This window comes from Theropithecus gelada, chromosome 7b (genome assembly GCF_003255815.1).
Source record: "Theropithecus gelada isolate Dixy chromosome 7b, Tgel_1.0, whole genome shotgun sequence".
Classification (NCBI taxonomy): domain Eukaryota; kingdom Metazoa; phylum Chordata; class Mammalia; order Primates; family Cercopithecidae; genus Theropithecus; species Theropithecus gelada.
Window position 1 is genome coordinate 92,254,468 of NC_037675.1, and position 13,596 is coordinate 92,268,063.

Consider the following 13,596-nt stretch of genomic DNA (forward strand, 5'->3'; position numbering starts at 1 on the left):
CAAAAATGCTTAACTCCATATAGCCCACCTTGAATTAAAGGCTGTACCAGTTATCACTATAATAAAGCACTCAAAGAACATCGAAATAGCTATGCATATCTACAGCAACAAAAGGAACATGGAACATTTAGCCCTCCTAAACAATTCCAGAAGAGGGAAAGTTCATGATAAATTAATACTTGAAAGATTCTAGCCCAGCTAGAATAGATTTTTTAAAAACTACAATAAAGCATATAAATATGAAATTCAGAAAAGCAGATAAAGAAAAGTTATCACTTACTAAACACAGGTGGTAGCAAGCAAAAATAGTCATTCCCTCTGGGGGGAATTAATGCTAGATTAACACTAATAAAATAATGGAAAATGACATAAAATGAAGAAACAAAATAAAATTGATCCTTGATGTGAGAATAACTGTATTCCTTGCATGTTCAGAATATTCTTATGCTCTTCTAGAGAGACTTAGAAAAAAAAGCCATGCAAATAAAATTCTAATTACATGCCAGTTGAGTGACTTGCAAAGGTTTGCCCCAGAAGGGCTTTTTAAAGAGGCTAAAGACGTTTACACCAAAGATGTAAAGATGTTTACACCAAAATAAGAAGAAATCATTTACTCCCAAAGCAAATCCTATCTATGGACTTCATAGAATCGCTTATATTTTGTAACATTTTCTGCTTCCTTCTTAAAATTCTGGGGGGAAGGTGAGCCTGTGGGACATAAATATGCAGGGATAGAACCTCATTAAGCCAGGCAGAGGATGGCAAAGATCACCAAAAGAAAAGAGTCCACTGCACTCCAGCCTGGGCAACAGAGCAAGGCCCTGTCTCTAAAAAGTAATAATAAATAAAAGGAAAAGGATGCAAACAAATTTCTGCAAATAGAAGCGTTCACCTCACAGAGGAGAAAAGAGGACTCAGCCGTAACTAGGAGAGTCTGCACAGGCACCCTGATGGTCTGAATCTAACAGATGCCCCTCTCAAATTCTAAGGAGGATGAATTAGCTACTGCTTATCCGGCAACTAACAGAGCCAGCAACAGAAAGGTTACGAGGCCACCTTCACAACCAGCTCTTTGAAACTGGAAACAAAGTTTTGGCCAGAGATGAACATGCACCCATATGTCTGAAGACAAAAGTTTTTTAAGAGGACACGGACTCCAGATCTTTCATCTTATGAATAGATCCACTTTGGTTTGTAATTCTTCTGTCTGACAGGCTGCCTTGGGCTACTGTACAGCTGATGTGACTGGACAGCAAAGAGCTGTGTAAACCTATCTAAAATAGTGCATTTGGTGGCTACATACAGCTAATCGCTGCTAGCGTTTAGAGTCTATCGCTGACTCATCTCAGTACGGTCACCTGGACTGCAGCAAGATCGGGCACAGCTTCCCTTAGATGGAAGAAGGAATACCATGGAGGTGTGTGTGCACACAGGAGAGAGTAGGGGGAGGGGCTGGTGGGGAGGAGAGAGAGAGAGAAAGGTAATGAAAAGGCCAAAAGGAAAGTTAAAGGGATTTACTTTATTGATGCTAATTTAGGGGTCAGCTAACAATAACAAGCTACTACTATAATTTCCCAAAGATGGAACAAAGGGTGACATTACCCGTTGATGCTAGATGATGTCCCCAAACAAGACATACTAAAGGAAAATCAACACATTGTCTCACAGCTTTCTTACCTGGCAGCTAGCACCACATTAGAATCTCTATGGCTGTGCACGGTGGCTCATGCCTGTAATCCCAGCACTTTGGCAGGCCCAGGTGGCAGGATTACTTGAGCCCAGCCTGGGCAACACTGTGAGACCCCACCTGTATTTAAAAAAAGGAATCTCCAGTCTCTTTGAAGTACTTGCCTTAGAAGGAAACAGTTTCAGGACACTCTGGCACTTTCTTCTACTCTGGGAAGGGATCTGTGGGCTTTCTACAAGGGAGCGAACAACCCCGATTCTTTCCTCTGGGATCCCGTCGGGTTCCCCTTCCCCAGAGGTCCTGACATTGCTTGCCAGCCATTGACCTGAAATGAACTGCTTCAACCCATTCTGAAGGACCTTTAAATAAGAGATAGTAATAAATCCAGTTGCTACAGAATGACAAGAAGAACAGTCATGATTGCAGTCAATTTTAAAAATAGACATCCTTTCCCTTCTTGCTCCCTCCCATAAATACTAAATGGAAGAAGACACAAATAGAAAGAGAAGAAAGTATTTTTAAACTATTAAGAAAATGAAGAAAACAACCTAATCAATGTGGGAAACCATACAAAAAAAAAAAAAAACAACCACCCCAGAAAATATTACATAACCAGGCCTTTTAAATAAGGATGGAATTCAATAAAAAAAACTTAAAATGCTTACATCTTCTGAAATAACCCGTGATTAGCTCCAAGTTTTAGAAAGTTCTTGAACAAAAGGTACACATCAAAGTAGTGAGGCAGCAGCCCCCATTTTCCCAAAAACTTTTCAGGAAAAGGCTAAACAAGCACCTGCTGGCGAGGTCACCAGGATGGAATCTGCTTCCGGCAGGAAACTGCACTGGGTGAGCACTGAGGCTCCTAAACCCTAAGATTCTCGTATGTGCTGAAAACACTGCTATGACAACTGTTTGATCTGATCATCTATGCACTCCTCTGAAATAAATGAAGTCAATTCAAATAAGACATTCTACAAATTAGCCAAGCACAATGATATATTTTAAACCTAAACTCAGACCGACAGTGTACAGCATATATTTTTACTAGAACTATTTAGTAGCCGTAAATATAAAAAAACTACTTAATTTTATACTTTGTTAGTTTCTACTTCAAAATGCTAGTCAATATTCACTACAGAGAAGTGGGTAAAGATACTTTTTTTTTTTTTTGGATGGAGTCTCGCTCTATCGCCCAGGCTGGAGTGCAGTGGTACAATCTCGGCTCACTCTAAGCTCCGCCTCCCGGGTTCACACCGTTCTCCTGCCTCAGCCTCCTGAGTAGCTGGGACTACAAGCGCCTGCCATCACGCCTGGCTGATTTTTTTGTATTTTTAGTAGAGACGGGGTTTCACCATGCTAGCCAGGATGGTCTTGATCTCCTGACCTCGAGATCTGCCCTCCTCGGCCTCCCAAAGTGCTGGGATTACAGGAGTAAGCTACTGCACCCGGCCCGGTAAAGATACTTTTAAAATTAAATTGCTATATAACAGAAAGTCTTCATTATGAAATATCATTCTACCCATCTTTGGAATCAATGCACCTTATGGATTTTTTTAATCCTCTTTAGTATGCTGGTGAGACAGGGAGGGACAGGTTATCCCCATTTTACAGATGAAGAAATGGAGGCAAAGGGAGGCTGAGTGATTTGCTCAGGATCACCAAGTCTGCTGCAGCCAAGCTGGAAATAAAGTACCAAACTGCTTTTTCCACAAAATCCTCAGTAATACTCATGGAGAGTGTCATATCTAATATATTTTACTCTTCACTTAAAACCAAGGGTTCAGGGAAAAAGGAAGGAATTAAGTGAGCTCTTTTGGTAACCTTGTTTTCTTTTAGAGGATGAAGGTGCCTCTCTTTAGATGCTGGTAGATATCATCAGTAAAAACTGAATGGTGAGAAGTAAAGCTGGGCACAGGCCAAGGCAGACATGAATGACAGGCTTTATCTTTCATGGCTCTGTTCTCACAAGAGGCTCACTGTACGAGGTCCAACTTCGCATCGAACTTCAACACACAGCCTTCCCAATCATCTCACAGCGTTTATTTGAACAAAAAAGAAAGAATTTAATATCTTCGTTGATCTAAAGAAATAAACAGTATTATTATTCAGCGATAGTTGTAGAATATAAAAATGTGGCATTCATCTACAGCAAAGACAAATTATCAGTATTTTTTCTTTAAGAAATAACTTTTTTTTTTTTTTTTGAGACGGAGTCTCGCTCTGTCACCCAGGCTGGAGTGCAGTGATGCGGCACGATCTTGGCTCACTGCAAGTTCTGCCTTCCAGGTTCACGCCATTCTCCTGCCTCAGCCTCCCAAGTACCTGGAACTACAGGCGCCCACCACCATGCCCGGCCAATTTTTTATTTTATTTTATTTTATTTTATTTTTTTGTTTGTTTGTTTTTTTTCCGGCCAATTTTTTTGTATTTGCAGTAGAGACGAGGTTTCACCATGTTAGCCAGGATGGTCTTGATCTCCTGATCTCATGATCCGCCCACCTTAGCCTCCCAACACTTCTTTTTTTAAAAAATGGAAATTTCTTCTAAAATGGTTTTTCAAAGCTATGGCTCATAAGGAAATAACTAATTTTCAATGTCTAAATACCTTCAAAAGAAGCATATACGTAAGTATTAGTCCAAACATGTGAAACCCAATGCCAATAAAACAGGATCTGATTTGAAAACATTTTCAATGAGAAGTGCAAAGTTTAAGGGAAAAACAGCATCTGGTATGTGCATCCTATTGTAAATAATTGGTATTTAATGCTGCAATGGAGTACGAACCCCTAATTTAGAGTTTGCCACATGAAAGGCATACTTACAACTTTTATTTTATCCATGTGAGAAATATTTGTCTTTAAACAAAAATAAATTTCAGTTAGCCTTTGCTGGGAGAAGCATTATTAAGTGTGCAAAGCAGTCGCAATGAAAAAAAGCCCCAGATGTTAGCAAAAAGAGTGAACGTGTTTGCCGTTCTGTAAATAAAATGAGTTCACTATGAAAAAAAATTGTTATGATGCTTTACTTAATTTGCCCATGTCTCAACATAGGCTTTGAAAAATTCCTCTAAATGATACAACTTTATAAGAGATGAAGATGTCATCATGATATTTTCCACTGTAGAAACTTCTTAGGTTATCACTCAAAAAACAAAACAAAAGCCAAAACCTAGCAGAAACAAATGACTAATCAAATTAAAATTTCAAAGAGTAGATTAATCAAACTAAGATCTCCCATTAAGACATCAACAATGAAGTGGATAATAAAAAAGCAAGCATCACATTTATGATGTCTAGATAAAAGTCAACCAAATAAGTAAGATGCATCCCTTAAGAAAACAACAACAACAAAACCAAAAACAAAACAAAGCACCAATGGATGTCTTAAATACCTAAAATTTAACACTCTGAAGTCTCTATATTAAATCAAAATCGTAATCATCTTGAAAACTAAATTAAAATAATCCTGGAGCTCTAGAATGTTATTCCCTCTTACAGCTGTATTAGGGCTTTGGGAAATCAATGTGGTGTTACTGGTTTATGTGTATCACATTATTCATTTAAAAAGAAACTAACACAAGTATCTCACACCCTTTTTCTTGATTAATCATTTATACCAGAGAGAACTCTGTATATACCAGTACAGGTGGGGGATTACTGGCAGGGCAGACAATTGATTCAAGGAGGTGGAGGGACAGTCTTATTAATTTGGTATTGTAAGCCAATACATGTGTGAATACACATACATAAACACACACCTATGTAATTTTCACAAGACCAACCTATTAAAGTACCTAGAAAATAGAATATCTTTTCCTCTAAGCTATCTGTTTATATGGACTATTGATGCAAACTAATTTTAAGTAATTATAGCGCAAGGAGCCTGAAGTATGAAGATTTCACATTATAATTTATAATTCCTAAATAACTATTAAATGAGTAATGCCTAATCATTAATCATTTAATAATACATGGCTACCAGATTTAGAACAAAACTTACTGTAGCCATTATAACTTGCTAACATTTGAAAAACTTAACACGAAATCAGCGCAGAAACTAATTTTTTAGAAATAGCCTACATAATGAAGATTATATATTATATAGTCACAAATTTTTATTTTAGATTTCATAATGGACACTTGTCTCAAGTCTATTTAATTAGAATTTTTAAAGACTTGAGTTTTTTGCTAAATTATCATCATTAGAAAAATTGTCTGGATGTGTATATGAGCAGAGTTTGATTATTCTGACATCAGACAGCCAACACTAGACTCCACAGCAAGGATACTGAAATTTAAAAATCTGGAATACTTTAACAGTAGGCTTTACTCAAATATCTAAAAGATATATCAGAGTCATTCAGTAAAAAATATACTGTACTTACTACAAATATGTTATCTTCCAAGCCCATTCTTATTTTTAAAAATATGTACAACTAGATTAATGATGCCAAATGCTTATACAAGTTCATGCATTTTAGGTATGCTTTATTCAAAATATGTTATGAATAAAATTTCAATACCTAGTTACTTCAAAAAATACCTTCAAAATATTTACCATTCAAAACATATAAAAAGCACTGATTTTATTGTACTCTAATATAAATTCTTCACATAAAGATTTTATGCAAAACAATCTGCAGTTAGAAACAATCTTATTTACATTTGCTATAAAAGTATTTTGAAGTTTTAAAAGTCTAATCAATTTTTTTCAATACATTTCATCTTTGCTTTGCCAGGAACAAAGTTTGAAGTGATATCTCCATCAGTGAATAAAAAGATGTATTAAGTTCACTCATATTGATAAAACTTTTGCATTCAAATGAGTACAGATTATCTAGGATAAAGATATTTCAAATGTATATGATGTAAAATGGCAAAATCATGAATGGCATTAATTTTCTGCAATTTTAAAGGTACTCTGTTTGATGAAAAGACAACTGCCACAAATGACTTCATGCATAAATATTTCAGCTAACTGCACAAATGAGCCTGCTTCTGAGACAAAGTTAACATAGGTAAGATAAGAGAGATTTTAGAAAAGCGCTCGCCAAAGAAAAACTGAACTCAAACAAAGGCCTGGTGTTTCCATTATTTTTTATTTTTATTTTTTTTGAGATGGAGTCTCGCTCTGTCGCTTAGGCTGGAGTGCAGTGGCGTGATCTCGGCTCACTGCAACCTGTGCCTCCCGGGCTCAAGCAATTCTCCTGCCTCAGCCTCCCATGCAGCTGGGGACCACAGGTGCCCACCACTACACCCAGCTAATTTTTGCATTTTTTTAGTGGAGATGGGGTTTCACCATGTTGGTCAGGCTGGTCTCCAACTCCCGACCTCAGGTGATCCACCCGTCTCCGCCTCCCAAAGTGCTGGGATCATAGGTGTGAGCCACTGCGCACGGCCTGTGTGTGGTTTTTTAAAATATAAAATTTGTTTTAAGTGTACCATTCATTGTTTTTTACTATATTTACAATGTCTTGCAACCATCACCACTACCTAATTCCAGAATATTTTCATCACCTCAAAACCCCATCACCTGTATACATTAAGTCACTCCCTATTTCCCCCTCCCACCCGCCCCTGAAAAACACTAATCTTTCTGTCTCTATCGATTTGCCTATTCTGGACATTTCATATAAGTGGAATCATACAATACGTGGCCTTGCATGTCTGGTTTCTTTACCTTTAACTGGTAGTTCTTCAGCCATTCCAAAGGAGCTATAATTTCGAGAACACCAAGCCACAGGTGCTCAAGATGGTGAATCTGTCCTCCCAGGGCAGCCTAGTTTCTATGGAGTTACCATATATGACAGTGTCCTATTATCGCTGCCTTTTGATCACATGAACATGGATCGTAATCAGAAGTACAAACTGTTATCTCTGGAATACATCTTTGTAATAAAAAAAATCCACTGGAAAAATTTCACAAGTGGGAAAGAATAACAAAGACAGGAATAGAATTCTTGATCTGACTGTAATATTTTAACAGTGACATGTGCCCAGATTATATTTTTCTCTTGGTAACACTGAATGTACACTATTCTGGAAGACAAAGACCACCAAGCCATTTTTTGGTATCGCAAAGCATTTAATAAGTGCTTAGTTGCATGTGAAATGTTTTTCAAAAACAGAAGTTCAAATGGGAAACCACAGTAGGCTGATTCTTCGTCAGATTTCATGTCGATATTCATAAAGACACATGATTTCAGAGCTAAGTTTGTTCTCCATAAATCAGTTCCTGGAGTTTCAACTCAAATTGTCAAATAATTGTGCTCCAGGTGAGATTTTTACGTATAACACAGCAACTCATAGTTAGGGAACTGGGCTTGCAAAAGGGAGGCCAAATATTGATGTAGTGTGGGTGAACTGTGAAATGCATTAAGCTCTACAAAGTTTTTTCAAAAGGCTAAAAATATTTATATAAAGAAGATGTAATCATCCAAAAGATTCCAGCCTCTCTTCTTCTCACTCCCAACCCCCAACACAAGAAAAGTCTATTTTAATTACCACAAGTGCGACGCAGCAACCATTTAGTAGCCTTTCTATAAAAACAACAGGCTGCAAGTCCCAAAGTGACACCGGTCTTATCTTAAAAATTGTTATATTGCTTGTGTCTAGAATAATACCTGGCCTGAAAGAGGTGCTCAAAAACTATTTAACGGACAAAGGAACAAATGAAAAAACCTGGTGCCCTCATATGTGACAACCAAGTTGTCAATGCCAGAAGCCACTGCAGAGAAATCCACAATGGCGATTAAAAAAAGACTTGGAATCAACCCAAATGTCCATTAGTGACAGACTGGATTAAGAAAATGTGGCACATATACACCATGGAATACTATGCAGCCATAAAAAAGGATGAGTTTGTGTCCTTTGTAAGGACATGGATGCAGCTGGAAACCATCATTCTCAGCAAACTATCGCAAGAACAGAAAACCAAACACCGCATGTTCTCACTCATAGGTGGGAACTGAACAATGAGATCACTTGGACTCGGGAAGGGGAACATCACACACCGGGGCCTATCATGGGGAGGGGGGAGGGGAGAGGGATTGCACTGGGAGTTATACCTGATGTAAATGACGAGTTGATGGGTGCTGACGAGTTGATGGGTGCAGCACACCAACATGGCACAAGTATACATATGTAATAAACCTGCACGTTATGCACATGTACCCTAGAACTTAAAGTATAATAATAATAATTAAAAAAAAAAAAAAGAAATGACTACCACCAGATTTTTGCTTTTGGCCACAATAGAGTAGCTTGTGATTGGACTAGCCCTCCTACTGAAAACAACCATGAAAGCTAAATTAACCCTTTTCCGGTTTAGAAAAAAAAGTACAGCTCACTGCCAGCACTCATATAATTCTATGTAAACACATTCTTTGAGGCTAAAGCAAATCTGACTGATTTTCAATGTGAAAATAAGATATAAACACTATTCTTTTTTTTTTTTTTTTGAGACGGAGTCTCGCTCTGTTGCCCACGCTGGAGTGCAGTGGCACGATCTCGGCTCACCGCAAGCTCTGCCTCCCGGGTTCATGCCATTCTCCTGCCTCAGCCTCCTGAGTAGGTGGGACTACAGGCGCCCACCACCACGCCCAGCTAAATTTTTTGTATTTTTCTTAGTAGAGAGAGGGTTTCACCGTGTTAACCAGGATGGTCTTGATCTCCTGACCTTGTGATCCGCCCACCTCGGCCTCCCAAAGTGCTGGGATTACAGGATTGAGAAACTGTGCCTGGCCTAAAAACTGTTCTTGATGTTATTTCTAAACAGAACTAGTATCAGAATCATCTGAATCATCAAAATCATCTATTTCAGAAAAAATCGAATTCATTAAATGAATCTCTGGCCAAGAACTGTTCGAGAACCATGTTAACATCACATGTGGGAATGCTACATTTTCTAGGATTTGACATTTTCAGCGATCGAGAATTATTATACTTTGTAAATGGAAATACCACTACTAAAAACAGGATGCTATAAATAGAATGATGTCATTTTCTTAAGTCAATATACTAGAGCTATGCAAAAGTAATAATAAAAGCAAGAGAGCTCGTGGCAAAGTTATCTTGGGGTAAATACTGCAGCAGCAAGTGCTGCTGGCAAACAAGACAAGGGTTAAATAGAACATCTTTTATAGGCATCAGGGAGCAAATCGATGCAGGGAGAACTTGACGAGGTACAATAAAACAGCTGAAGGCAGGGAAAGAAGGGAAGCACGCTTTGGTGAGCTCTATGTTCATTCTGATGACTTCTTTAAGGCACTGCAAATTCACAACACAGGGAAATAAAGGTCTAGCAGCAAGCAGTAATCCCACTTGGTTGAAGAAACAGAAGTTGGAGCTTGGGAAAGTAGCTAGGATTTAAGGGGCAAAATCCCAGAGAGAAAAAGCTTCAGGGAAGTGAGCCTGAAGTACGGGTACAGTATCTCCTTGAGGTGTCTGCCAATTCTAGACTCCTGTGCACAAGGTGAGACTCCAAGAAATCCAGCAAAAAGCAGCAGATGGGAGGCAAATGAGCTGAGCAGCTCTTGGTACTGAGGAGGGAAAGGTTGGAATTCAAGGCCACAGAGGTGAAGTGGCTCTGATAAACACCCCGGATTTTCAGATGACAGCCCAAAGAGGCCATATGCTAGGAGTAAGAGCAAAACTGAAATATACAAGCCTAACAAAGTCTAAAACCAACCTTCAATAGGGTTACAGTGATCTGCCTGTATTTTATCAGACTGCAAGAAGAAAACATAACCATCTTAGAGGAAGATAACATCATTCAAAGCCCCTATAGTATTTAACACACAATGTATGACATTTCACCAAACTTATAAGGCATGCTAAGAAACAGCACCAAATGACTGACAACAGACAATAGAAATAAACGATTATAGGTAGTAATTCAGACATTGGATTTCTCAGACAAGAGTTTTAAAATTACTTTGATTAATATGTTCAATAAGATAGAGGAAAATACTAAAGATCTGATCAGAGATCTGGCATCTACAAAAAAGTGTCAATGGATATTTTAGAACCAAAAATACAAGATAAACAATTACATTTACAATCGATTAGGCTCAGCAGAACAGGATAAGTTAATTAGGTCAGTAAAAACTATACAGATTGAAGTACAGGGAGAAATTACGATGGAAAACAAAAGACTATAATAGACATATGGAACATAGTATAACACACAATCCTAGAAAAAGGGAGAGAGAGAATGGATTGGAAAAAAATATTTGAAGAATGACTAGTTAAGAATTCTAATAAGGAAGGACATCAACCAACAGATTCAGGAAGTTTACCCATCTTAGGATGCATGAAGCTGGAAACTATCATTCTCAGCAAACTATCACAAGATCAGAAAACCAAACACCACAGGTTCTCACTCGTAAGTGGGAGTTGAACAATGAGAACACATGGACACAGGGAGGGGAACATCACATGCCAGGGCCTGTCGCAGGGTGGGGGGATAGGGGAGGGATAACATTAGGAGAAATACCTAATTTGGTGACGGGTTGATGGGTGCAGCAAACCACCAGGGAACGTGTATACCCATGTAACAAAACTGCACATTCTGTAACATGTAACCCAGAACTTAAAGTATAATAATAAAAAATAAAAACAAAGACGAAGAGAAAATCTTAAAAGTGACCACAGAAAAAAGACACATTACCTTCAAAGGAAATGTAACTAATGGCTTTTTCCACAGAACTTAAGGATTGGAATGGTATCTTGACAATGGTGAACCTAGGCTGGGCGCAGTAGCTCACACCTGTAATTCCAGCACTTTGGGAGGCCGAGGTGGGCAGATCACTTGAGGTCAGGACTTTGAGACCAGCCTGGCCAATGTGGTGAAACCCCATCTCTACTAAAAATATAAAAATAGCCAGGCGTGGTGGTGTACGCCTATAATCCCAGCTGCCTGGGAGGCTGAGACACAAGAATCACTTGAACCTAGGAGGTAGTCAGCTGAGATTGCACCACTGCACTCCAGCCTGGGCGACAGAGTGAGACTCGGCCTCAAAAAAGAAAAGAAAAGAAAAGAAAAGAAAATGGTCAACCTAGTATTTCATACAAGGCAAAAATATCCTTCAAAAATAAAGGTAACATTGAATTGTATCTGAATGTAATGCTTAGATGGGTATACTACATGACACATGAATTTTATCTTAATAAAATAAAAATACAGAAAAATAAAAGCAAAAGAAAGAAGGTTTCAAGAAACAAAAGCTGAGAGAAGTCATTGTTAGAAGACTGGCACTAAAATAAATACTAAAGAGAATTCTCCAGATGAAGAACAATAATCCCAGATGGAAAGGCAGGACGGAAAGAAAAACACCAGAAAACATAAATACGTGAGCAAACAAACAATATAGAGTCTACTTTTTTTTTCTGAGGTGGAGTTTCACTCTTGTTGCCCAAGCTGGAGTGCAATGGCGCGATCTCGGCCCACTGCAACCTCCCTCTTCTGGGTTCAAGCGATTCTCTTGCCTCAGCCTCCCAAGTAGACGGGATTACAGGCGTGCACCACCACGCCCGGCTAATTTTTTGTATTTTTAGTAGAAACGGGGTTTCACCATGTCAACCAGGCTGGTCTCGAACTCCTGACCTCAGGTGATCCACCAGCCTAGGCCTCCCAAAGTGCTGGGATTATACGGGCGTGAGCCACCATGCCCAGCAAGTCTTTAAAATATATAGTAGGCTGGGTGCGGTGGCTCATGTCTGTAATCCCAGCACTTTGGAAGGCCTAGGCGGGCAGATCACGAGGTCAGGAGATCAAGACCATCCTGGCCAATATGGTGAAACCCCATCTCTACTAAAAGTACAAAAAAAAAAAAGAATTAGCCAGGCATGGTGGCGGGTGCCTGTAGTCCCAGCTACTTGGGAGGCTGAGGTGGGAGAATGGCGTGAACCTCGGAGGCAGAGCTTGCAGTGAGCTACATTCATGCCACTGCACTCCAGCCTGGGTGATAGAGCGAGACTCTGTGTCAAAAAAATAAAAATCAAAAAATAAAATCAAAAATAAATAAAATATATAGTAGTAGTACTACTAATAAAAATAATGTCTTGTCTAAAACACATATAGAATATATAGAGGTAAAATATACATAGAATATAGAAGTAAAATACATGACAACATTAACACAAAAGGAAAAAGGGGGAATGCCTGTAATCCCAGCACTTTGGGAGGCTGAGGTGGGCAGATCACGAGGTCAGGAGATCTAGACCATCCTGGTCAACATGGTGAAACCCTGTCTCTACTAAAAATACAAAAATTAACTGGGCGTGGTGGCATGTGTCTGTAATCCCAGCTACTTGGGAGGCTGAGGCAGGAGAATCGCTTGAACCAGGGAGTCAGAGGTTGCAGTGAGCTGAGATCACGCCACTGCACTGCAGCTGGCAACAGAAACTCCGTCTCAAAAAAAAAGGGGGGGGGGGGACAGATAAACAGATTTAAACTGTCATAAAATTCCTGCATTGTTGGGAAGTGGTAATGTACTCATTTAAGGCAGTAAGTCAAAGATACACACTGTTATCTTTAAGGTACTAAATGAATTTCTAAAAGTCTCTAACAAACTAACATAGGAGGAAAAAATGGACAAAAGAAAAGATTTGGTTTATCAAAAGAAGACACAAAATACAGGAACCAAGAGGACATAGGACAAAAATGTAAAAGAAATTGTAAGATGGTAGACTTAAAACCAACAATAATTACATTAACTGTAAGTGGACAAGATATATTCCAATTAATGACAACTTTCCCACAAAGAAAACTTCTCATTCAAGTGGCTTCAATGGGGAATTATTTTAAACAGGAGGAATAATATCAGGTGCAAACTCTTCCAGAGTGTAGGAAAAAAGGGAACACATCGCCAACATTTTTTATGAGGCCAGAATAGTCTTGATAGCAAA